This window comes from Nomia melanderi, chromosome 14 (genome assembly GCF_051020985.1).
Source record: "Nomia melanderi isolate GNS246 chromosome 14, iyNomMela1, whole genome shotgun sequence".
NCBI lineage: Eukaryota > Metazoa > Arthropoda > Insecta > Hymenoptera > Halictidae > Nomia > Nomia melanderi.
In genome coordinates, this window is record NC_135012.1 from 2,398,303 (window position 1) to 2,424,300 (window position 25,998).

The 25,998-nt window shown below is 48.0% G+C and overlaps 1 long non-coding RNA gene across 1 annotated transcript in view; it reads left to right on the forward strand.

Moving 5' to 3' along the window:
* The window catches only part of LOC143175304 (uncharacterized), a 70,478-nt gene that overhangs the window by 12,340 nt on the left and 32,140 nt on the right, over positions 1 to 25,998 (forward strand). Inside the window, exon 3 of the long non-coding RNA XR_013000097.1 lies at positions 16,342 to 16,660. This is a non-coding gene — a long non-coding RNA (uncharacterized LOC143175304). The remainder of the gene's footprint in view (positions 1 to 16,341; positions 16,661 to 25,998) is intronic.

The following is a 25,998-nucleotide window of genomic DNA, read 5'->3' on the forward strand; positions in this document are numbered from 1 at the left end:
ACCTCCCCCCGCATCGCGGCCGCTCTTCGACGAATATGAAACGACGCGCGATCGTAGGAGGGAATACTTAAATCAATTCCGCCGCGTGCGACCTGTCCGGCCAGGGGGAGGGGGCGAGAACACAAAGAAAAGTTGAAACGTGTGTTCGGATACCGGGGAGTAGAACGGGGAACTGTAACGGGCGGAATGTAACGCGAGCAACTCGACGAATTTTTCATGAATGAATCGCGCGAACTGTTGCTCCACCCCTTCCACCGGCTCGACTCGGGGTCGCCCCCCACGGTTTTTTTTCACCGCCGAACGAAAATTCGGTTCCCCGGACGGACGTTCCGCGGCCCGCTCGCCGATCCAACGCTGAATTCTTCATGAATTTTTGCGGTGTTGTAAAATGTTCCGGCACGTTTTTCGGGATCCTTGTAATATTAACTTTTCAACGGCGCGCGTTGCGACTGCCCGGTCCGCGGGGTACCCGGTTAAAGGGCACACGCCGCACTGGTCGGAATGTTTGGCGGGAATTAATCGGGTCCGGAGGCCGGAAGGAAGCGGATACCTCGCGAGCCACGTATTCTTTTTTTTTGTAATCTCTTGCAAAGAGTGTGAGGCATTTCGGTCCCCGTTCGAAGGAATTTCGCGAGTTTGTGTTAGCTTGTTGGTTAACCTAGATCGTTTTGGGAATGCGTATCAGGGCATGGGAATATGGAGCATCGTTCGATTTTTTGGTTCAGGGAAGGGTTAACCTAGCGATGATGTGTATTTGGAATTTTTCCTACAAGTTTCCGTGATTGTACAGTTTGAACGTTTGAAATATAATTCTTGTTTGGGAGAAGGGATGCGACAATGGAGGTATCTAATGAATGTTCGTAATTGTATCACGAATGGTTAATAAGGGGATGTTTTCGAAAGGTATTTCGTTGTGTCAGATTCTCGAACGAGTTTGTATCTTCACGATCTCATTTTTTGTTCCCGGGCTTTAAAATTTATTTCGACCGTGTCTCCGGTCGCGCGGAAACATTTTCGCGACACGTTTCAGGGGTGGCATTGTAGGGAGGGGCAAGGGAAACAGAGGAAAGGGAGGAATCAGTCACACGTGGTTGTCACAATAGCCCTTCTCGCGACGCGTCTTTGTAGCGAGCGTCAGAAAGGAGCGAGTTGCGTCAGGGTGTTCCCGTTTTTGCTGGCTGCGGACTTAGATAACATCTACGCTCACTACCTGACGGTACTATCAAAATTATTACCTTCACCCTTGAAGCTTAGACAAAAAAACAGAAATTCTTTTATATTCATCGCACTTCAACCCTTCAGACGTTCCACATCAATTTGATCCACTCATTATCACGATATACATGTTTCTATTCGAATTTTCCGATATTTAGACGAATCTAAACACAATTTCTCATTGAAATCTACCCAAAGGGGGCAAACTCTAACATTTTCCCAGCAGCAGAGCACGATTCGAACACTTGCAAGTCCTTCGTCATAGAATCCAAAGGGGAAAACGTAGACTATCGAGGGCGAAGTCGCAGCGGAGACTTCGTGCAAGGCCAGAAAAGGTCGTGCAACAATCAATAACTGTCGTTGGAGGCAGAGGCGTAAGTCGTACGTGCTCGTGAACGTTATACAGGCGGGCGAACGCGTGCCAGTTTCCATCGGGAGTGACGGTAACAGCTGTTGCACGTCCATTTCGAAAGCTTTCTCCGTGGAAGCTCCAGGGGGAAATTGGCGGCGCTGATCGTCGCGTAAACACAACCTAAAAGCAGTAGATCACTCGATTCCTCTTCGCACGTTTCTAAACACGGGCTCTCGCGGAATACGCGGCCGGCTACACACACGCGCTATATATACGGGGCTGGTTGCCCGACTGAAATAGAGCTGTCGATCGATTAGAACTTTTCCGGCGCATACGTGACACCCATAAAAAGCGTATCTCTTCATCCAAGGGAATTGAATTCATCCGAGCTTACTTCGTTTCAGTCAGAAGCCATTTGCATGTCTCGCTCGACCCGCGGAAAAATCGTTGCTGACTTCTCTACCGCTGCGCTCTTCCTCCCTTCGCGCAAGATGGTTTCGCTCACGATATCCCTTGGCGGGTCTTAAACATTCCCTGTTACCACTTTGCGGAACCACTATGCTAAGTTTTTGCGTTACTGTTTTCTTTGAACGCGCAGTCAATGGAGCTACGTGGAATCCGTATTAGGCACTGCTACTCTAGAAATTGTACTTTCGTGTTAGAATTTTTATGCTAAGAATGCCTTAACTAGACATTTTTATATTAGAAATCGCAGTGATAGAAATTTCTATGCTAGAAGCTGCAACGATGGAAATTTCTATGCTAGAAGTTACAACGATAGAAGTTTCTATACTAGAAGTTGCAAAGATAGAAGTCTCTATACTAGAAATTGCAACGATAGAAGTTTTCAAACTAGCAATTTCTACGCTGCAAAATACTCTGCTGTGCATTCGCTAGAGTACAAAGTTAGGAAACATAGTATTAGAGAAGAGGAACATTGATAGAACATAACGAGCGATGACCATTTACCCAGCCATTTCAATTTGCCAATCTCCGAAATCTATGAAAACCTGGTACAAGCGACCTGGCATGTGTCAGGCGTCAGAAATCCTGAACGATAAGGTTCTGTCCAACGAAACGTTTCAAAGACACCGACCGTGGCCGGGTTCCTAGTAATTCTTTTTGCGGCCGGGCGATTAATTAAGACTTCCGTTCGGTCGACACGAGCCGTCGGTGTCGTAAAACCTTGGGTGAAGCTTTAAAAGAGGCCAGAGTGCTGTTAGATACGGCGGTTTTGACTGAACGGCCGGCGACGAATCGAAGAACCGGATGCTGTCGACGCGGCGACCCTTGCTGACGATTCGCAGACACATTCTCGAGAACATTGGACTGGCCAACTGTTCACGACAGTTGCGACAACAGGGGCACGCGCGGGTACCCGGAAGGGGCACCCCCTGCGACCCGGAGTCTGGGGTCGGATAGGAGATTCAGTGATAAATCTACAGGCCGAGCGGTCTTCCACATACAGCCATCCGACGACGATCTTTAGGCGTCACAAACTTGCTAAAAGCTTCTTTAGAAACTGAAGATGTCTTATAGATTTCAATCGTTAAGTAAAATGTAAATGGAAGCTATTAAGTGAATAAACTAGAGTAAATGAAAGATGGAACTAACTCGTATAGGAGAATCAATAAATAGTCGAATTCAGAAGATGCTAGCTTCTGAACAACTTTACACAATCTGAAATATCACCAGCATGAAAGGAAAGTTTAGTCAGTCCACAAGCAACGTTCCACAAAGAACCACCCCTACTCGACAGATTGAAAGACCCAATCCCTAAAAATTAACCATCATCGATAACCGCCCGCGTAATTCATATACTTCCACGTAGAGAACCATCGGCAGAGGCGTGTCCCCAATCATCGAGATTACAAGCCACCCTCAGGTGTCGTCGGTTTTTTAACCGACGACACGAGGGAAGGAAAGAAAGAAGGGAACGTCAGGGAGAAAAAGTAAGTGAAAAGGAGAATCTCGGAAACCGCGTTGGCAAGCTTTCTTCGCGATTCGATTCGATGGTTTTACGATGACTGGCTTTCGTAAACAGGTAACGAAAGGATCGGCCATTGTCCCGGCCGTGGCATGAGTAGCGTTGATCGGGAACTGCCGGCAACGGCAGTGTTTGCAGACAAGGCCCAGTCAGGTCCCCCGTTAGGCCCCCTCCGTCCTTGCCCCTTCCCCCTTTTTTTCTCTTCCCTCCTCACCGTCCTCCCCTTCTCTTCTTTCACGTCTCACTCTCACGAGGTCCGGTAGCCGCGCCGTTGACACGCAGGGTGACAACATAAATATAATGTCACGCTTCTGCGCCCGCCAATGGCAGACTTCGGGGCCTCCTTCTCTTCCTTTCTGTCTCCGGGGACCACTGAAAGGTGGTTCCGAGGCCTCCATTCATCGGGAGATACATGGACGACGATTTTTATGGGGCACATGAAAAATGAGGTTAGCCAGGCATTTATCGCGCGACCCTCTCCCCTTTTCCTTGCGTCTTCGTCGGTGCGTGTCCGTGGACGAGGCGGACGAGAGCCTCTCAATATTTTGGCACTCCATGGGTCGGGCTTTCGTTTCATTGACGCTGGTATTATTGCTGGATTCCTCGGACGATTTTCTTGAATTGTGTCACCGTGCTCTGCGAGTTGAGAGATCACATGTCGCAGGTTTGGCGTTCGGGGGACTCGGCGCTTTTAATTTCGGAGGGGTTCCTTGGGTCTCGAATCGCGTTGGTTAGGTTGTTTCCAGTGGTGGAAGCGTAATTTAGAAGTAGATCAAATTTAGAATAGCCAGTGATCGTTTGAATAAATAGAGAGTACTATTTGGAAGATGCTAGCTTCTGAACAGGTTTGTACGCGATAGTTTGGAAAATCATTCTAATGAAAAGGAAGTTCAGCTAGTCTATAAGTAACATTCCCAAAAGAACCAAACCCCATTAATTTCATTGGAGTAGATTCCCAAGACTCGAATTGGGTCGGTTAGTTTGTTTTTAGTATTGTCATCTTTTGTAAAAGGTGAGACTGTTTGAATAAATAAATACTGGCGGTTCAATTGTGATTTAGATATTTTTTGTTCGCAGAATAGCAACTTCGAGAATTATATATTTTTGTCCCTTATCTTTGATTTACCCTGGATGACATGAATTATTATTGTTTGTCTCAAATATTTTCGTTACAAAAACGACAAAAAGAAAATCGAGTTAGGATGTTGCACAATGCATCGAAGTTAGATATCCCAGCAGTCACACGCGTCTTTGTCCCGGGCCCTTTCATCGAGCACTCGATGGGCATTATGGGGGGTACCGCGGGAATCACTTGAATGCCCGAGGCCCAATTATGTATCCGGCCTATTTTAAACCCGACGCGGTGAAAGATCGAACGTTTCACCGACGATTCCACGGGGGATCAGTTCTGCCGGGAGCACAATGACGTCCGTGACATCGTTTACGCTCGCCCCCCGTGGTCTGCCACGGGACCAATGGGCCCCATGCCGCACCGAGGACACCCGTGACGAGACATCTTCATTACTCTGCGGCCATGGGGCCCGCAGAACTCCTCTGTATGGGGCTGACACAATAGAAACTGTTCCTCCTTCAATACGAGATCTAACATTACGCGTGACTAATTTAATTATCCTCGTCTCAGCTTCGCACCCATTTACAATGTCTCATTTCTAATTTAATCGTCACTTTCGTGTACCTTCCTATTTACCATCGAACTTCTTCAATCATCTCCTGTTCATATTAACGTCAATTTCACGGTAACCGAATATTTCAAACATTACGTCGTAACAATTTAAGTCGATTTCGATTGATGCAATCATGCGAATTCACCTTATAATCTTCTTACACACTCTTGACACTAATTTCCACCGTCTACACGAAAACATATTCTTCCTTAATATAGCAAAGTCTAAAAGAAACGTCAGTAAATCTAGTATTAAACAATAAAGAAATTACAAACGAAAATTAAGAAACTATCAGCAGTTCACTTTCTAACAAAGGAATCGTAACATAAAAAAAAAGAAACGAATCGTCACCGTACACAATATACGATAAAGACGAAAGTATCGAACAAGACGCCATCGATACGTCCGACGTGATCTGTTTGTATCGTTCCACGGTATCGGTTTGAAACCGTGGCAGCTTTACTGTGGCCGTATCGGCGGTACCTGAAACACCGAGAGGGCAGATCGTGAAGGGCAGAGATAGATCGGCTCCTGACACGAAGCGGCCGGGGCGAGAGAGGGTTAAAGGCGACAAGGAGGGTTCGTGGTGCGGTGCCTTGGTGGCCACGGGTGCGGTGCAGCTTCCTCCGTAACGAGGGCCAACCTTTATGACCCGTAAAGATACGTGCCGTCCAGTTTGCCGTCCCGCCTCGCGCCGACCCCGCTCGCGCTGAAGCCATTGCACCCCAACGGGGTCTCGCGCGCGATAGCCATACAAGGCTACCCGTAACGCTGAACTCACGTAGGGACATTTTGGATCCCTTCGAGATGGCAAAATCTCCAACAGAGACTCTCCATATCCAGCTCCATCCCCGACCAACCCTCTCGATTCAACCGCGTCCCCTGCCACCCCCTCTGCCCGTGGCCGCCCTTACTGCGTCCAGCATCGAGAATTCTCCCGAGGGTAGTTTTATAATGCTGGCCCCGTGATTGTGCGTGATTGTTCGAACGACGGCGACTCCTGCGCGAAAAGGATTTTATTCTCCTTTCAGGGGTTTCCTTTAATCCCGGTCGGAGGAACGTAATGGAGTCGTTGGATCCGAAAGAGTTGCCTGTTGTTTCTTTTTCGTTTCAGATATAGCGGTCTGTTGGACTTTAACGAGTTTCTTTGGGTTTCCGTGTTTGGGCAACTGGGGGAATTTAATTTAATCTAGTTTTCCGAGACTGTGGTTTTAGTTTTTTCTAACGAACATTTGAGCAATCTTTCTGATGTGTTATCAGTGATTCGACGCGAGTATTTATTAAAATCATGAATCTTTCAATTGCTGTCTATCTAGGTTATTAATCACCTTATTCATCAAGAATGAAAGCAACTACCCGCCGTCATTCAAATTTTCCACCAAAGACACGTCAACTGAATTTTTAAACCCGCCCTAACCGAAACCTAATTCCTGTTCAAACGAAATTCATTCTACCATTTAAATCCTGTCCGAGCCGTGGAATCAACCCCTCCGTCCTTACACCGCGAATTACAAGCGTCGCCCGTCGAATTTTCGGATCAGAAATTCGAGCTGGAATCACTAATTACGGAGCAGAGTCGGGAACACCAATCGCGCGTTCCCCAAGTATAGACATTTCCCGACGGCTGACAAACAGGCTCCGATAATTCGCTCGACGTTCGCCGGGATAGGAGGGGTGCCCCGTAAAAACGAAGGATCGGCTGCAATCAAGCACGATGCACCGTTTCCCAGACGAGGATCCATTTCCTCCCCGATGCAACCGGGATTTAAAGCGCCTTGCAGCCTGTAATTTCGGACTCGGCGCGCTAGAAAGACGGGGAATGCGACGCGGAAACAGGGTCAATGGGGGTTGAGAGTGGCCGGGGAGGGATGAAACGGTGCGCCGGCACCCTTCGGTATCGCGAGCCGACGACAGTGAACCGTGTCTCCACAAGAGCGGCTAATTTTGATTCGCGATTGCCTTCGCACCACCCTCGGACACCCTCGGTCACCTCGTCCTGCTGCTTCCGCGCCGATGCAGCGACCCTTATTATCCCCGGCGAGGAAAAAATTGCTGATACTTTTCACCGTAAATTGGAGGCAGGATTGCTTCCAGTGTTTCCTAAAGGAAGGAGTTAAAAAGTGGAATACAAGAAAGTTCACGGTGTCTCGGAAGTGAGTTTTCTTAGAGAATAACTTCATCGGTCATTCAAATCACCAAGGAACACGGAGAAGTATACCGTTCATGGATTGAGAAACGATCTCCAAACTACGGATCGATAATAAAGTATCACGGCGCGATTGCGCGGCAGTTACCCGGCGATCCCGCCGAATATCCGTTTCCGTCGCTTTTGTTATGATCCCGCGTTCGCGTTCGACATGTAACACGTAATTGACACGCCGCGGTCCATCTCGCGTTTGCTGCAATCAACAGTTTATTAAATTCCTGTGTTTATTGCTTTATCTTCCCTTCCGCACGGCCGGTCGCTGATTTTTCCGGCGATGCCGGGTCAATCAGAAGCGAGAGCCCGTATAACCAGGAAATTCCGCAAATATCGACGATATCGGGCGTCAAATAACTCCAACTTGGAATCAAGTGCGCAAGAACGATTCCAACCTCTCCTGAGCGCGCACGGGGGTGGAGGGGAGAAAAAACAAGGATCCCGTTGCAAAATAAGCTTGACCGAACACCGAACGGGAAGGAAAAAGTCCGGCGTCCGTCGCGATCGGCTAATTAGCAGAAAAAAAATATATCCTCAGTTCTTCCGTGGGCGTGCGCGAGCATGAAGGGTCGCTCCGGGAAGTGGCGGAGCGTTAAGTCGAGACGCATTAATTGGAGGATACGCGATCGTATAATTCGTCGTCACTTGGAAACCTCGTTTATCCGCGCGACTCCGTGCTTCCTGTTGTGCAGAGGCTCGGGCTCCTTTTTTTCCGGCGTCGCGACCGCCGCGCCCGCGCCCGTCACCACCCCCTCCGTTAGCGGGTGACGGGAATATTCCGGCATCAAATACATCCGCGCGCCGTGTTGTAGGCGCGCACACTCGCGTCCCACCGAAACAATCCACCCCCGCAACACGCAACGACGACCGTCCCCCCCCTCTCCCCCGATTGCCATCCGCTGTCCACCCCTTTCCCCGGACCGAACGACACCCTTCGGCGGTGCGGCGGGTACACGGCCGGCGGAGAGGGGCGCGGAAGCGGAGGTATTGAAATTAGCCGGTCGGCTCGCCGGCTAGTGATGGCCGTTCAATTCTCTGTGTCGCGAGAGTTCAAGTAATTTAGCCGAGGGCCTCCGCGCGAGCGTTCAAGTAATTCGAGCGCGCGGAGCCTGGCTGCAGCGTGAGGCCCGCGCGCCACGCCGCGCTGCGCTGCTCGCCAGCCGGCTCGTTTGCAAATTTTTTTTCGGGAATATCGGGACGGTCGACCAGCTCGCTGATTCTGCTCGGTGATTCTCGATGAAGATCTCTCTGTCTCTCTCTCTCTCTCTCTCTCTCTCTCTCTCTCTCTCTCTCCTTCTCTCTCATTCTGTGTTTTTTTCCTTTGCTTCTTTTTGTTCACCCCCACGATTCGGGTAATTGGGCTCCGGGGCTCGAATACACTTCCGTTTGTATTTTTGCGGGGATCGAGGTTTTTCTTGTTCCTTTTTTTTCGAGGGATTGGGATATTCGGTTTTCGCCGGGATGATTTTTGATCGTTGCCGAGGGGCGGCGTGCTCGTGCTGTCCGGTATTCCGGATTTCGCGAGACTTTATTCGCGGATTCACTGGGCTTGTTCTGTTAGGTTGTTTTGAAGGTGTCGAGTGCGCGGGTCTTCGCTTGATGATGCAACGGATAGAGGTTTATTCTGGTTGCCTGTCAATTAACGCTGGCCTTTAACTTCAGCTGAGGCTGTGGATGGAGACTTGTAGGATAGTTCGGTGTCAATAAGTGGGGACTTCCGGGAGTTCTTCACCTGAAGATTCAGTAACCATTGGTGCACAGCTTATAAATAACATTCTCCTTTATTTATTCTATCAACTGTTCCCTGTTTCAATTTTTGAAATCCATTCTATAGAAACATTAACTCTTTCCAGTGACAATAGCTACATACAGTTCTCTTAATAATCTTACAATAAACCTTCTTATTCCTCTACAATCATCTAAAAATATAAATATTATCCCGAGACTCATTCTAACGTAACACATGAATACCCCATAACCTTACTTGTCGAACACATATAAAATCGAGTTCACTTGTCAATGACGATACCCAATTTCTATGATCTTACCTTTCAAACACCCGTGAAACAATGTTCGCTAACCAATGACCGTATCCAACCGAAAACAGTTGACTTCCTTCGAAAGACGATATTCCTTCAGGCCCGGTGTCGATCCCATCGCTACCGATCGCTGCTGTGCGCTCGTGAACGTGCTCGTCGATGGTGGCAGGGATCGGGATCCGGGAGGCTTGCATATATTCACACCGAATTAAGTCACCAATACAGGAGCGGGCCGGCTGGCCACACTCTTTGTGCATCCACGAGCCCTTTCACGCACGCAGTGTCAGCCGGAACGCTGACCAGCTTGCGCCGGCACCCGTGTGTGCTCGAGCATCCTGTATACGTGTGTATAAGAACGCCGAGCTGCGAGGCGCGGATCGAGCGGTCACGGTGCAGGCGGGAGGGGGAGAGGGTTGACGGTGAACTGGGAGGGGGTTGGCATGTTTGAATTTGGATGGTGGTGGTCTAGCTTTGGCCGGCGAACGACGGAGAGAGGGCTGCGTGCGTCGCACGGTTTACTTTAAACCATCCATTGTGGTATATTTCCTTTCTACGGGGATGATGTAAAAGGGGTGAGCCTGCGTTCCGATGATTTTTGGCCGGTTTTGCGGGCCACTTGGGGTCCGAGCGTTCACTGGAACATCGGTCTATGGTTTCTTGCGCTTTATTCGTGAGACATTAACGGAATATGTCTTGTTGGTTAATATTTGAAGGGTTTTGCTGTGGATTTTCATGATCTTATAGGAGGTAGTTGGGGTTACTATTGTTTATTTGAATATATTTCTACGAGAAACGATGTTCTTATCGGATCTATTGTAATTGAGTGATAATTATATTTTGTATGAAAATTCAGTTAAAAGATAAGATAACAAATTATCGAAATAGATCTTCCTACGACTAAGAAAATAGGAAATTCCCTTGGTGAATTCTGTTAATACGTTTTTAATGACTAGAAGACTTTCGTAGCATGCAAATTGATCGATGAATGAAAATAATAGATAACGTAACTACGCTGATAATATTGTAACGCAAACATTGTCAAATAATTAATAATTCCTGCTTTCTTTGCTACAAAAGAATAACGTGGCGAACGTGCTAAGAAGAATCTCCATCAAGCCCTCCAAAATACCGACGCCAAACAATTGCCCAAATGATCAGCGATGAATCTACAATTAACGAATCGGTAGGTCAGTTTATTAATCACAGCCTCGAGGAATTCAAGTTATAAACCGGGAGCCCTTTGCACGGCGAACTGTGTCGCCAATTTTCCAATATCGTGTTCGATTCCATGGGGGTTGAAAAAGGCACGCGATCCGCCGCGCAGCAGCTGCCGGCGAGCGAGAGGCGTCGCGTTGCGCATTCTAAAGCGCGTATTAGAAGAGATATACTCCTTGATTAGCATCACTGTGACTGCCACGGACCCGTTCCCCGCCTCCTGTCGTCGATTTCCATAGATGAAAGCAATATATCCTCGTGGCCGGCTCCCTGGGTCTTCCACCTAGAAAATTCTCATCCCTCGATCTTCGCTGTGCCTTCAGCGTTCAGCTCTGAAACAGAGAAAAATCATTTCGTCATGTAACTGTAAATCAAAAACTACGGGTCACCGGGGGTTTATTTTTTTACGGCTGGCAAGTGAAAAAATCGTAGCAGATCCTGGAACTGCCCGGCCCAAAAAACTGCCCTGTTTTGGTTTGAAATCAGTACGAGAACCTGGAGGCCGACCGGCATAAACGCGTAAAAACACGAAGGTCGCTGTTAGCTGTGGAATAAAAATGGCCGTAGGACTTATTAAAATATACGACACCGTTACTAAAAACAAACCACCGTTAGGCCCAGGTCCTGGTGATCCAAAAATACACGAAACGGGATCCCAAAAAGCGGGATCCCGTTCCGGGCCAAGTCGTTCACCGGAGACGTCCTTGTAAAAGCATAAAAATTGGCCATAATGGCCGGATACTGTTAAAAGAAACTGGGTCATCGCCGAAAAAAAAACAGGAACGCTTCGGATCTTTTTACCTGGAACCCGCCGCGATAAAGAGAGCTTTCCCGTTACGTTCCGAATCCTCGAAGATTCTTTTGTGTTCCATTCTGGTCCCGTTTTACCGTAATGTGATTATTAAAACTTTATGGTCACGGGTCTGGCGAAACTGTGAAGGTATTTTTTAGGGCAGATTTGGGATTGGAGGTTTCGAGGGATGGAAATTCGACGGTAATTGGGTGGTAAAAAATTGTTACCTTAAAGAATTCATTTGTATAGGTTCGTTAGGATGTTTAGTTACCGAAATTAAAATAACAGTGCCTCGGTATACAAGTGTTAACCTTGTATGCGGTTCGTACTTTGAATATTTCTAATATAACAATCTATGAGGTGCAGTATAGAAATAAAATTGCTTTTGGAGACTCAATCAATGCTCCAGTGTATGCATTTAATAATATTGAAAATATTTGACGGAGGTAAGGTTACCGCGTTTAAAATAAATCGGTAACCAATATTTTACATAAATAATGTCACCGTCAGTCAGTGCTTAACAATTCGCTACCCGTGAATAATGAAATAATTATCGATTTATAGAATTGCACGAACCGTATCCAATCGAATCATTAAAAGTAGACCGGCATAATTTATTTTTACGCAATATCGTTGTACGAAGTTCACAGTACACTTGTCACGCTAAAATCCTCGTCCTATAGTCTTCCAAGAAATTTTCCAAAAATATATGAAATCCCTCACAGGGGAAGGCAAAATTATCAACCAAGAAAAATCGATATCCCCTCGCGAGATTATTTATAGCACTGCGATAATGTAATTCAACCCGGAATCTACGCTACGCGAGCGTTTCCCAGATTTTTCGAATGTCCCGTGGAAGGGTGACTTGGAAAAATGCTCGCGCCCGGCGGGAACGGTGTCCGGCAGTCCCCGAGTGATTTGCAAGGGATAGATCGATCGTCCATAACCCTAAAACGATAGGGTAAAACAGCCGGTACCTGGACGTCCCGGATGGAGGTCTAAAAAACGGTAAAAATCTTGGGAGTCCGTGTAACGGGCCGCGCGTAGTGACCCACATGCACCGATGGCTGGCGTAGGGGGTGGAAAAAAAACGGTACTGCCTCGACCCTTTCGCTGTGAAAAAGAAAAATCATAAAACATCGAAGTCGATGGAGAGGAAGCTAGAAAAAGAGAGAGAGAGAGAGAGAGAGAGAGAGGGGCCAAAGGAAAGTGAAAAAGACGAGTCCGTAGAACGTAACCCCCTCGCACCTCTTTACGAAGAATTCCGAGTTGACTTTTCCAGCGCCAAGCCTTTCGTCGCAGTAAAGTTAATTTGACCGAAGGAGCCAGTAAAAGCGGCGCGAGAAACCCACCGATAACTCCGCAAGGGCCATATAATCTTTAAAAGTCAAGAGTCACCGGGGTTAGAAGGGGTTGTTCAGGCAAAAAGACGAAACAGAAAAGCAAGGCAGGAAAGGCTTCTCGCATAAATTCATAAAGCACCGCTACGTTACCGTAAAATACACGGACCACCCCTTTTTTCGACGCCTCCGCGGTGCAGCCGCGCGGACAAAAGGAAACGGTAAAAATATTTGAGGAAGACGAGCAACGGGAGAGATAGAGAAGGCGGGGGAAAAAGCGAACGGCGGAACAGCACGACGACGTCCGGTTACGTAGAAAAACCGTTGTTTTTTAGCCGGCCAGTTGGAAAACATTCCACGGGTCGGAATCGTAAATCTTGAACCCGAAATTTTTGACGGACCCGTTTGATACATATTTTCCCCGATTTTTTCGAACCCTCCGGTAAGACGAAAAATACAGATTTTTTTGCCGGAACTTGGAAAAGCGTTGCTTCCAGTTAACAGAGTGTATTTTAGACGCGTTCGAAAAAGCTTCGATTTTTACGCCGAAGGAAGAAGCGTTCCCTCTTCGTGTTCCAGACGAAGATCTTCCGAAATGGTCTTGCCACGGAGACCAGTCGAGAGAAAAGGGGTCGGACCCTGAACGAGTTGCACGCCACAGGTTCCCAAAGAGTTACCGAAATCGTAAATTTTCGTGGACCCGTTATGAGTGCTCCTTTTACACGCCGGACCCCTGCGAGCGCGTCTAACTGGTCTGTCTCCGCGAAAACTGCATAATTTACAGGGCCGAGTACGGTACTCTGGCGTAGTGTACCGTTCGCCGGAGTCTGCAAGGGTTGCGTCCGGGACATCGTCCTCCAATTAACGAAACAACTCTTTATTGGTCTATTATTAGCACGACTCCCAAGCCTTCACGATTCCTGGACCCTTTCCTCGATTCTGGTCCCTCGGCTCTCTATTCCCTAGAACCTTTTTCTCTTTTATCGCGATCCGCTAATCCCTGTCAAACGAACGAATACTTCAGATTTCGCTCGTCCGAGCATCTATAATTTTCGCGCCGAAAAGCGATAAATCGATCCACTCGAGGAAAATAAAAACACCGAAGACGTTCCGCATTGCACAAGGGTTGGCGTTAGTCGAAAAAATTCTAGGCTGGAAAATTCAGAAGGTCGGGAATGTTTGAAATTTCTTCGAAATTCTTGACAGATTTTGCTACGGAAAATTATTACGAAAATCCGCGGACGTTCGGGGTAGAATTTTCGAACGGATTCTTTCCGGCCGGAGGGGAGGGGGGTGCGTGGCACCGGTCCGCCGCAGACTTTTATATTCTTCGGCGACTTCGATTTTACGAGGCGACCGATATTCGCAGCTCGGTGCTGCTGGTCAGAAACTGGACTACCGTGCGGTGTTCCCCATCCCTTCAGTCCCGTATTGCCTGTAAAGGTAACAACCCCTCTATAGGAACCCTTCCAGGGATTGGGATCGCTTCTTCTTTAAGCGGTACTCTGCCGGCCGTCGAATGTCTCTCGAGCAGCGAGCAATTCGCTTTCTATTTGCATTTCCGCACTCTCTGCCGTTACTCGTCGATAATGTCTCCGTTGTGAGGCTGTAACAACAACGATTGCACCGTTCCCCCACGGGTACAATGCCACGCACAATGTCGCAATACCTCGGCGGATGAAAGGCTGCTGTGAATGTAGGCCACCATAAAGCTTGCGGAGTATAATTGGGGAAATTAAGGGCCGCCCCAGAGAGAGAGAGAGAGAGAGAGAGAGAGAGAGAGGGAGAGAGAGAGAGAGAGAGAGAGAAAGAGAGAGAGAGAGAGAGAGAGAGGGAGAGAGAGAGCGCGCATTGTTCTAACGGTGATTTATGCGAACCCTTTCCCATTTCTCGGAGTCGGTTAGCTCGTCTGGTTTCCGGAAGAATACAGCTCGCCGAACGGAGATTGTTATTTTTATTGGAGCAATAGGAGTAATACAAATTTCTTTTAATGTTCGGCGACTGATGCGTCAAACAGTAAAGTTTATGCGCGGGACTGCTTCACGGTTTAACATTCACCAGCAATTTTTCCTTTAACCCTGTCAGAAGGTTGTACCGCTAGTAACAGGTTCAGTCGTAAGAAACTCAGTCGACAGACGAGTCTTCACTCCTCCGCTTCTTAAAAAATCGTTACATTCAAAGATTTCCATTGTTAAAAACGAACAGCCTCCAACATTCCAAATCAACGCCTCATTTTTCCAACGCGCCGGCAAATTCCACCAAAAAAACTCCCACTGTAAACGGTCGTCCGCCTCCATTCCGCCCCCGACCCGTCGCATCCGCGGATCTATAAGCAAGAAATTCGTATAGAAAGAGTCCCGTGTTAATTTGCCGGGTCAGAAAAAATTCCTGGGCACCGATTTCCGCGCGACAGCGTTCCTTCGTCGCCGATCGGTGTTCGCGCGACAAAAGAGGGTGGCGCGGGGCGCGGGGGCCGGCGGAGAGGGTTTTAGTCGTGGATACGAAGCCGGCGGGATCGGAGGAGGGACGCGCGAAGTGAGAAAACGAGAAAGAGAGCCACTTGTAGGGGTCAGGGGTCGCTCGAATTTCACACGTGGATTAACTCTCCGTCGAGTGGAGAGTGTACCGTCGCCTCCTCCGTCCAACTTCCTCTCGTTCCTTGCTCGTTTTCAACCCCCGCCCCTCGCGCCAGCGGGCGAACGAACGAGCGAGTGCGCGAGGCCTCGCTACACGAATTCCGAGATCCACCCTGTGCAGCCGCTAATGAACGTCCGCGCGGCCTGCGACATAACCGACCGCCCCCGACCCCCGGTCGAACCGCCCGCCGCCCTCGATACACGTACACGAGGAGCGTGCATGACAACGAGCCACCTGGACGATGAAGGTCCAGGACCGGTGTGTAACGGGGGGATGAAGGGGCGCGATATTCGCGCCGGTGATCGTATTAAATCTCCTTCGACCTGAGTTGTTCGCCGACCCAACCAAGCTGCCCCTTTCTGTCCCGTCGCCCTCGAACCCTCTTCCGGTAACTGCGTCCATCGATCTCGTAACTCGAGCTGACTTCGAATAAAACCGTCGGTCAAGTATTAACCCCCGTCCACCCTCCTCCGTTCCCCTCTGTTCCGCGGCGAAGATCGGGGCGAAATTCGTCCACTTCGCTGGAAAACGGTGGTCCTGTGTGCTGAGCGAGCTCTGTCACCTTGTTGACGAGCTGTTTGAAGTGTCTGCGTCCGGGATTAGGTTCTTGGACCACGGGCTTGGCGCAGCGTTTGAATTCGGGGATGTTTGGAATGAAGTGTGGAGCATTGGCAGATTGCGGGAGGACGGAGTGATTGGATTGAGACTGAGATTTCGGTGGGGATGCTTCAAGTATGTTTCTTGTTAGATAGACGAGTTATAGAAAAATATAGATATGTTTTCGAGTATTTCAGAAAGTTTCTCGAGTATTTTAAACCGTGTGTTTTCAGATGGAGTCTGTTATTCTTCGTTTTCTTTATAAATGCAATATGTTCCAGGACAGGCACGCAGCGTTTATTTTCAAGAATCTCGCATCCTCTTCTCGATGGAGCTACACCGCGCAATTTTTCAAACAACCGAGAATCCCGACGACACTTTAAAGGATTCCCGTGGGCAGGATCCTTCATTTGTGTCGACGCGATCGATTATACTCCCACGTACTCGAGATCTCACGATGCGCCGGCCATTCACTCGCCCGATTCCTCGCAGTCTTCCGTGACGCGCTCAAGGCGACGCCGGATGACCCCCGGAGGCGGACGCTGGAGGTGGCCGGATCTCCGCATGAAACTGGGTCCATTGTCAGTCCCATTGTCGACGGTAAGTAGCTGCGAGTCCTCCGGACGTTTACAGCTTCCGAGGAAACCGGGAGATTCATCTTGCACAGAAGGAAAATGTCCAACAAACGGCGCTAAATAAAACGCCGTCCGCAATAAATGCGCCGAGTATTCGACGCTTTCACGATGTTCACGAGTTCGTGAAACACAATGCAGCGCGAACCTGAATTAATTGTTCGCGCCGGGATGCAATTCCCTTCACAAAGTTTGAATTTCGTTTTGATCCCCTCTGACAAAAACGCGTTCCATTAAGTAGGATTTCAAAGACCCGAAGCTTAATTAAACATTAAACGTTTAATCCAAAGAGTATATTCGCCATAAATATCATCAAAACATTCCTCGCATATCCGAAATCAAGGAATCACAGAGAAAAAAAGAAACAGTATCAAGCTAAGAAAAAATTGGAAACAGAATCCAATAATCCAAACCTCTCCAGTATCAAATCCCCGAGGCTTCGATCTCATCTCGGAGCCAAGACGGCTCGTCCCATTCTCCCCAGAAAAGTGTAAATAATGGCGACATAATTTCCGTCCCCGGCCCCGGTGATCCGTCCATGGAAACGAAGGATGTCGGAGCGTCGGGGGCGATTCTGGACGGAAACCAGGACACGGATACCGCTGGTAACCGGGCGCGGAGCACTCGGTTAGCTTATTGGGAAGCCGATATCTGGCCGCAGGGAGGAGGTTAGAGTTAGTCCGGGATAGAGAGGAGACCCGCTCGTTCGCCGTATCCAAGGGGTTACAGTATTGGCTTCGGAGCTACGGAATACCCGAGGAAAACGAGTCGCGTCCCGTATAAACGCGCCTTCTCTTTCCATCTCGTCGCCGTCCCGACCGTTCCTTCCCTCGCGCGCGCGATAAAAGTGTGGGCCGGTTTTTCGCGTAGGATATGGGGTATTGTATCCTTCGAACCCTCTCTGTGCTCGCCCCTCCCCCTGTTCTTCTCATGGCAGCGCCCACACCCTCCGATCCATATATTTAAAACAAATGCTATCTGATGCGGCGCCGCTTTGTGGAGGCAAGATGAGACCAAGCTCCATCCCTTCGCTCTCTTTGCTCTTTCCCCGTCCCTCTTTCCGCGCCACGATGCTCCTTTCCTTCTTTTTTTCCGCCCCCGTTCACCCTCGTCCCGTTCGCTCCATCCGCTATCCACCTCCTCCTCATCCTCGCGCTCGTCCTCCTCCTCCCCCGCCTCTCACTTTCATCCCTCTCTATTCTCTTTCGCCGGTGTCGCTGAAGCAGGGGTGCTTCCTGCGCGAGCCAAGTGCTTCCTGTACGCTGCATCCGACGGTATCCTGGACACGCTCGGCAGATACGGTTTCCAGTGTCGCCTCCGCTGCGGAGAGCTCCACAGTCACGTCGATCCCGCTTCCACTGGACACCGGCCCGGGCTGTAATTTAATTGATGCCTAGAGAGACGCGACCCCCGGCCACCGGATTTTCCTTTTGCTCCTTCGAGCTGCGACGCTTCCTATGCGCCCTCGCGCGCGATCCACCCCCGCGCCGCTCTCCGGTCCTGCAAGATGCGGACTGTTCGCACGGAAATATTAGGCTCTCCTTGTTTTCGTTTTGCTTCCCTTATCCACGTGTTTTGCGATTGCGTGAGAGGAATTTATTATTATTAGCGGATTGATTGGTATTGGTCGGAGGTAATACGAGTCGGAATTAATATAGGTTTATATTAATACAATAACTTAATGAATTATTGAATTATTTCTTTTAACTTCTTCAGTGATCTTGTTGATACAAATATTTTCTTATATCTACAGTATCTCAAACAATCTTTAACAGATTCAATAGCATAAAGAATACAATATCCCAAAGCTAGCAACGCTTCGAAAACTCCAAGCTAAATCGAAAATCACCAGGTCCTATTACAATATTTATCCTTCATCGATATTCCCATCGATTCATAAACTTACCCTTTCATATCGAGAACGCTTCCCCTATTCCTGTAAGTTTCTCCTGAATCGATTAACTTGATTTCGATTCTACTCGAACCAATGAACTCCCTCCTGCGTTCATAGTCCGGGTAGATGGATCAATCAAGAAACGCGACGCTATTGGGAGATCGAAGCTTCGATAGATGCACCGCCGCCAGAGGGGGAGGAGGGAGAAAATTTTTTTCTCGCCCCGAAAAGTTCGGGCAAGTTTGAGGACCGCTGAGGATCCGTGGGAGCGTAGGTGTCGCGGGTCTATCAGCCAATACACGGGGTTCTCCTATCTCCGCCAGTAAATCCGGCCGTAAGTTAAACTATTGGGGAATCGAGGCGGTTCGCCCGCCGCTTCCAGCCGCGTACCCGCTTCCAGTAGGGTCGCGGAAGATCCTCCAGAATCAGGTTTACGTATATCTGCTTGCCTATCATCTCCATCACCATAGATTGCCCATAAAGAACCCCGGCAATCCGTGGTTATACGCGGAGAGGGCAACGTCGGCTTTATCCTCCTTTCGATCCTGCGATCGAAACTTCCCTCGCTTCACCCGTCCACTGTATCGACCAGCCAACCTTCCACGATGATTTCGTGAGTCGATCGACTTCGTTGCCATTCGTCATTGGTATAACAATCAAATCGATCTTCTGTTCTTGCGTTAACCGTTTGGGCTCCAAAAGTACTTCGGAAATATTCAATATTTTTTTATGAAGTGCAGACATGCTTTGAAAGTCATTTAACGAGACAGTGAAGGGGAGCAGAGTTTGTTTTATTCAGTATTTCACATATTGATGCATTATACGAAGTTTAATAGTGAATAGTGAGTTTGATAATTTTGTATGTGCTGGACATTCGAGTGCAAGGGTTAATGATTGGTTTTTGATGTTTTTTATTCTTTTTTGCTGGGAACGTTTCATTGGGATTGAGTAGTTAACACTTTGGATGCGGTACAGTTTCAGGTCAACGCGAGTTTGTAAAAAAGTGTATTGAGATCCTGAAAACTCTGAATTGAACTAAATTAGAGCAATGGAAGATTGTCACGTTAATTAAATATATGACTAACGAAGGTGTAATTGTTGAATTAGAATTCAGATCTGAGTGAGCACATTTTACGGATTCCTTTAGGAACCAAGAGTAGCCAAAGGGTTGATGATTATATTTTTAGTAGAGAATGGCAAAGTGAAAATGACTGCGCAGTAGATGGTACAATGTAGGTTTAGTGATAGATTATTTTGTAAATGAGAAAATGTTCAAAGAAAGATTCCTTTTGTCAATTTTTCGAGTCATTTCAATCTTTCTTCGGAAATGAGCTAATTTCTTTAAACATCATCTAACCCTTCCTTTACATCGGCTCTACAATCAGTCTCCGAGTCTCCTAAATCGGATTAGAGAACCTTCAGCGCCAACGCAGTCGGTCAATTTTCCATTTGTCACGGGGAGCGGCAGATTCACGTTGCATTTAGACTTGCGAGTCGTTTTTGAAACGTTGCATAGGAATGTAGAACGAAATGGAACCTTTAATGGTACCCTTTCGGTGTTTGTGCATAGAATTCTGAATTCCCGCGGAAGCGGCCGATACAGGTAGGATTAAAAATTTCCATAAAATAGGAATCGACAGGTTAACAGGGAACGAGGGTACAGCCCGGTCGATGTCGGCTCAGAAAGGGACCGATTTTTACCAAATTCTAGACCATCAGTCATCCGCAATAGAGACGTTCCTCGAGGCGACCGGGAGGTTGGGCTTTGCGGGTGTTTAGGGAGCCAACACTACGCCCCTTCTGCGCCGTCTACCCCTCCTTACCCATCCTCCGAAACCTCAATTGTATTCTCTTAGGATCCCAGTCCTCGCTGACCGTGCGCCTTTCAGAGGACCATGGCAGATGTTACCACTTTCGAAAACGATTTCCGACGTAACGACGTGCCGCGCGATTTTTCACAGCCCGTAACAGTTGTCCAAATTGCAATTAAACGGGAACTGGAACGTCACCGTGTTGGCCAACGAAAATTCACTTTCCTCTGTCGGCTCATTAGGAACCTTCAGAATCCTCCCCATTACCAAATGCTTGCTAAAAAGCTTGCAATCTTCAACAATACGTTCCACAACGATTGAATTCTTCAAAGAAAATATCTACAACTTTAATCTCAGTAAACAGGTATTAGATACTTTCCACTATCAACGTCCACCGATCTTTCTTAGGTATTATCTATACCGAAGCTCTTATAAAGAACTAGCAAACAAACTTTACAATTACGACACAGCAGAGAAATTAAATAAAACATACACTTAAATACTAAACACAGAAACAGTACAAATTACAATAACAGAGAATCTCTTCCATCTTACAAAAACAAGGAACTTTTCGTCGCCATTCTTCCAAAACAATCATCGCCTCAAACCGCAGCCTGAATTTCTCCTGAAGCAGAGGTGCGAGTGAAAAATGAACGAAACGTAACGCGAGCGTTTATCGCTTCTCCCAGACAAATCGCCGCTGATAGCGTCGCAACGGGCGACTAAGAAAAAGCGAGGAAAAGGGAAAACGAGCTTCTAAGTCTCGAAACGCAGCCTCGGCAGGGGATGAAAAGCGGGCGGCGATGATCGAGGGAACGTGGATGCGGCTCTCCGTCGTCCGGAGTCTGTCCTTACGGCGGGGGTCCCTCGTTGCACAAAACAGAGTCTTTAGGTCTCCTTAGCACGTCCAGCGGGTCCTGTAACGCAGGAAGGAAGCGTGACGGGCGCGGGACTGCCGGACACGCTGCCATAAACGCATTACAGCCGGAACGAATCGGCACTGTTAGCCTCGAGAATTTTGGGGAATCTCCCTTTCTCTCTCTCTTCTCGTGCACGGTCGCGCGACTTCTCTTGCCCTCTCCCACCGTTCATTGTCGACGGAGCGGGCCGGATAAATGGCTGAAATTTGCGACGACGACCGTGGAGCAGCGCCGAGCGAGATAAAAGAGGCGCGCGGTCCGAACGAGTAAATATATGGACGGGCCACTGTGATGGGGTCCACTAGACCCTGCGGGACTCGTCTACCTTTCGTCATCCTTGTTATACTCCACTGACAGGTGATTTTCGATCGATAACCGAGATTGAGGACTGCGGAGATGGGAATTACCGGGATTGCCTCGATCAATTTTGCTGTTAATAATTCGTGTAAAACAGAGATTTATTATTTGTATGAAATGCTATTTCTATGGTAATATTATTGAGATTAGCGAAATAGTTTATACTTCTCTCTATAAGTAATAGTGACTTTTGATTGAAGGTATTAGGGAATGATCTGTCGGAGATTCCTATTGAACAAGCGAAGATTCTTCAGATTTTCAGACATTCTTTCCGAGGAAGAATTATTTCTTCCAGTTATCAGAGAATTTCATACTCGAACGATTCTTAGCTTGAACATTTCAATCTTTGCTACACAAAATCCAAACAATTCAAACCATCGATCTTAACACGTTGAACGCCGGCTAAATTTCAGCTACTAAAAACGCGAGCGTTGGTGATTATGTTGATACATTTTTAAACATCGATTAAACCAAAATTTGTAACTTGCGAAAAAGAATAAGGAATTCGATTTTGTCATTTCAGTTTGGATGTGTGTTATACATATCTAAAATGTTACGTGAACGTAGGATTAGCAATTAAACGATAGACTAAAAATCCCTCATTATTGCGACGCTCAATGTGTTAAGAAACAGTAGACCTTAGTCAAACTATTTCCCTTGCTCCCAATCGATCAACGATTTTTTCCTCCTTATCGGCCATTATTGAGTCCCCGTTCAAAAGTAACTCGCCAAGAATACAGTAAATCACCGTTCATTACTCGGCCCGAGCTCGAAGCCCGGCGAGCCGATGAGGTAATTCGTCAATAAACGTGACGAACCGCCCTCCCCACGGTGTCCTCGGGGGGTTGCCGTAATTTTTTTCTTCCTCCGGGCGCGGGGGATGCCGAGAAGTTACCCGAGGAGACAAATTCCAGAACGACCCCCCGCGAGTTTCGAGGTCGAGCTGCGGGGGGTTGGCACCCATAATGAGCCCGACGCTTCTCGAAAGCGCCTCCGTCGCCGAAGACGAGGCTACCGTTGGCTTTCCTCCTCTTTTTACCCTCTCCTCAGCCTCCACCCATCCCTGGACCGCTTTCGGGAAGTTAGTCGGCTGTGCCAGGAACCGATACCCCACGGCGAACGATAACGCTTCGCCCTTTGTTCGACGAATTTGTATTTTTAAGTGTCGACCCACCGTTTGGCAAGCACGAGGTTTCGTTGCGCAGACTCTGAGGTTTCCGACGGGCGCAGCTCCCGACACACGGGAATCCTTCCGGCCGACGAGCCTGCGGCGATTCGCCCTGTCCCACTATTCCTTGTCCTTTCAACTCCGCGGCGAGTCCTTCCCCGCGGAGAGCGGAACGAGATTCGGTAGCCGGAGATCTTCGGTTACCGGAGTTCTTCGGACGTGTTTCGGACCTATGTAGTTGTCGGGAGTATCGGGAATCTGAGACGGAGTTTCGGAACAATTGAGAATCGCGTCGGCGGGGATTGGTAAATAGATGGTACGGGAATTGGAATTTTGTAGGTCGGTTTTGGGGAACGTTGGTCGTTTATGGTTTGTCTTAAGAGAGTTTAGGGGTTTTCTGTAAATATTGGAATATTTTCGGATAGAGTTTGAGAGTGTGATTGAGAGTCTGAGAAAATGGAGCGTTGAGGATTGAGAGCGTTGCTTTGGGTTTTGGAACGTGAGGGATTGATGGTTTTCGAAATGTTTGAAGCTGTGTGATTTCAGTGTTTTAGGATTATCGAATCGTTTGGGATTTCGATTTGAATTCGGGACGTTTGTGATCGAGGAAGTATCAATACTCGAGCCATTAGATTGAATTTACGTTTACGCCGGGCGAGGCAGCGAGGACACAGTCGTGCCGTGTACTCGTCTAAAAATATGGAAACCAGAATAGACCAGGCTGCGGCACCGGTGTGGTATTCCAGCGGTGGACGGTGTTTAACACGAAAATAACTTGTTGCGATGAAGTGTTACTCCTTCGGCAAATGGAAGCCGCTGCGCCGTCTATGTTTATCACAAAACAACGAAACTGACGGCAGGAAACAAAGCAATTTCAAGGGGAACGAGATCTCCTGATTTACGAGACTGTAACAGAACACGCTCGGATCTCTGAATTTTCTCTGAAATTTCCGAACGAAATCCTCTGGCGTCCGAAGTCGCCAACAGCATGAATTTCTGGACTTTCGTAAGCCTGAACATCAAATTATTTGAACTGAAACATTCCTAAGAAACAATATTCCCTCAATACTAGAATTCTTTCCTCAACGTTCGAATACTTCAATTGAAAATCAGTAATCCTAATTCAAAAACACTTAACCATTAAGATACAAGAAACTTACACCTTCCCTCGCGTTTCCAATTGCAAGATTCCCTCAAAGCGACTCCATTTACTAAAACTACCGACCAATCAAAGTGACTTATTACCAGCTTTCCATAAAAATTAGATCAACACGTTTCTGATTCGAAGAGTCTTAGTCTTATATCTCTTCATAATCCTTCGCAAGAACGCGTTCATAATTGAAGCAGAAAATAAAAATTCTGAGGTGAGTGAATTCGACGCGACTGGTAGTTTCAATATTACCATTAAAAATCACCGAATACCTTGGAATTCCCCGATTAATCAACTAACGGGACTCTTAATTACAAGAGCAGCGTAAATAAGGTCTGCAGAGTGGAGAGCAGAAACAGCTCCCGGGCCGGGGGAGAATTCTCACCGAAATCCAGCTTCTAAAAAGCGACTTCCCGTTTTGTATGCCGCACAAAACCCTGGTTCCATTCCCGTGCACTCCTCGGTACTCGAAAGCCGGACCGAGTCCGGGCGGCGTTTCAATATTCCGCCCAGAATGAGGTTCTCTTACGCAACAATTTAGCCAACAATGGTCAGCAGGTCAGCCCCCGGGGTTGGACCGGCCACATTCAGCCGAATCTTTCAGTAATTTGTTCGGGTTTTTAGACTCGGCCCGGCCTCGTTTTTCTCTGTGAGCATTCTGCCTGCGAGCACCACGGGGATGGTTCGTTGATACGAGAAGGAGAATGAGCGGCGGGTGCGGGGCGGGGGGGGGGGGGGGAATATATATATTTTCGCGCTTGGCTACCGCGGACAAAGCTTCGAGACCCGGTTCCGCTTCCTTTCCCATGAAAGCCGTCGACTTCTGTGTAATCAAACGCGACACGCCCCCTTACGTTTCCACCGACGCGACGCCACTTTTCCACGGTGTACAGATTAACTCCCACGAACGGAGAATCGGCGAGGTGCACGTGCAGAATCGGCAGCGGCGGTATTCGAAACGCGTTAGGGCGCGCACCGTGTTGACACACTGCGCGATTCCAGAAACTTGGTTCTATTTCTTCCTTGGAGAAGGTTATTGAAAGGGATGCTGGATCTTTGTGAACTGATTCGTGATCGATGATCTTCGGGGTGTTCTTGGTTCGTAAACTTGACAGTGACGCATGTTTGTTGACAACGGTTGTTAGCATTTGGTAATTAACGTTGTAATGCGATATGAACGACTGTTACGATGTTTGTCGTTTTCCATGCGCTTTGGCAATTGGAAATATAACATGCAAGTATTAAACTTCCTTTCGAGTGGCAGAGCTTCCGCAAGCTTTTTAATAGATACTTCAGCCCCCTCCGTTCCGTATTAAATAAACTCTCGCACTTGACTATCAACATCCCCCGTTTCTGGCCTTGATTACCCATTACACCGAGCATTGACTAAAAATTCCAGGCTGCACTCGCGAGAATGATATAGGACCATAATATACGGTCTTCTAGCTACTTCTACTTGCTACTGAAGTCACCGTTAGCAAAATAGATAGTCGAACCAACTTGTTTCCACAAACTTTCCTAAAATATCAAAACCTCAACCTCAAACCTCAGACCTGAATATCTTAAAAAAGAAACTCGCAGTATAGTAATCACTTTATCATCATTCCCTTCATTCAAAAATCGAAGCTCGTATGTCAACCTCTCGAAGTGTAACCCACAATCAAGATCAACATAAAACGCGAACGACGGAAGATTCCCAATCTTCGTTCTTAAGGAACATCTTGGTAACAAGCCCTCGGATGTATTAAACACACTTCGGACTACCAACGAGCCACCCCTCCACGATCGGCGGTCACGGGGTCGTCCGCGAAGCTGAAATTCCAAGCCGTGATAGAGCGGGCGCTCTCGTATTCCCGGAAGAGACAGGTGGAACAGGATGATTCGCGGCTCTCCCCGGCTCTCTCTTTTTTTGTCGAGGAGTGGCCATCCAGCGCCGCGAGTAAGCGAAACAAGAGGGTGGCTCGCGGGTGTGCGCGCGGCGTGGCGCGGCGCGGCGGCGCGCGTGT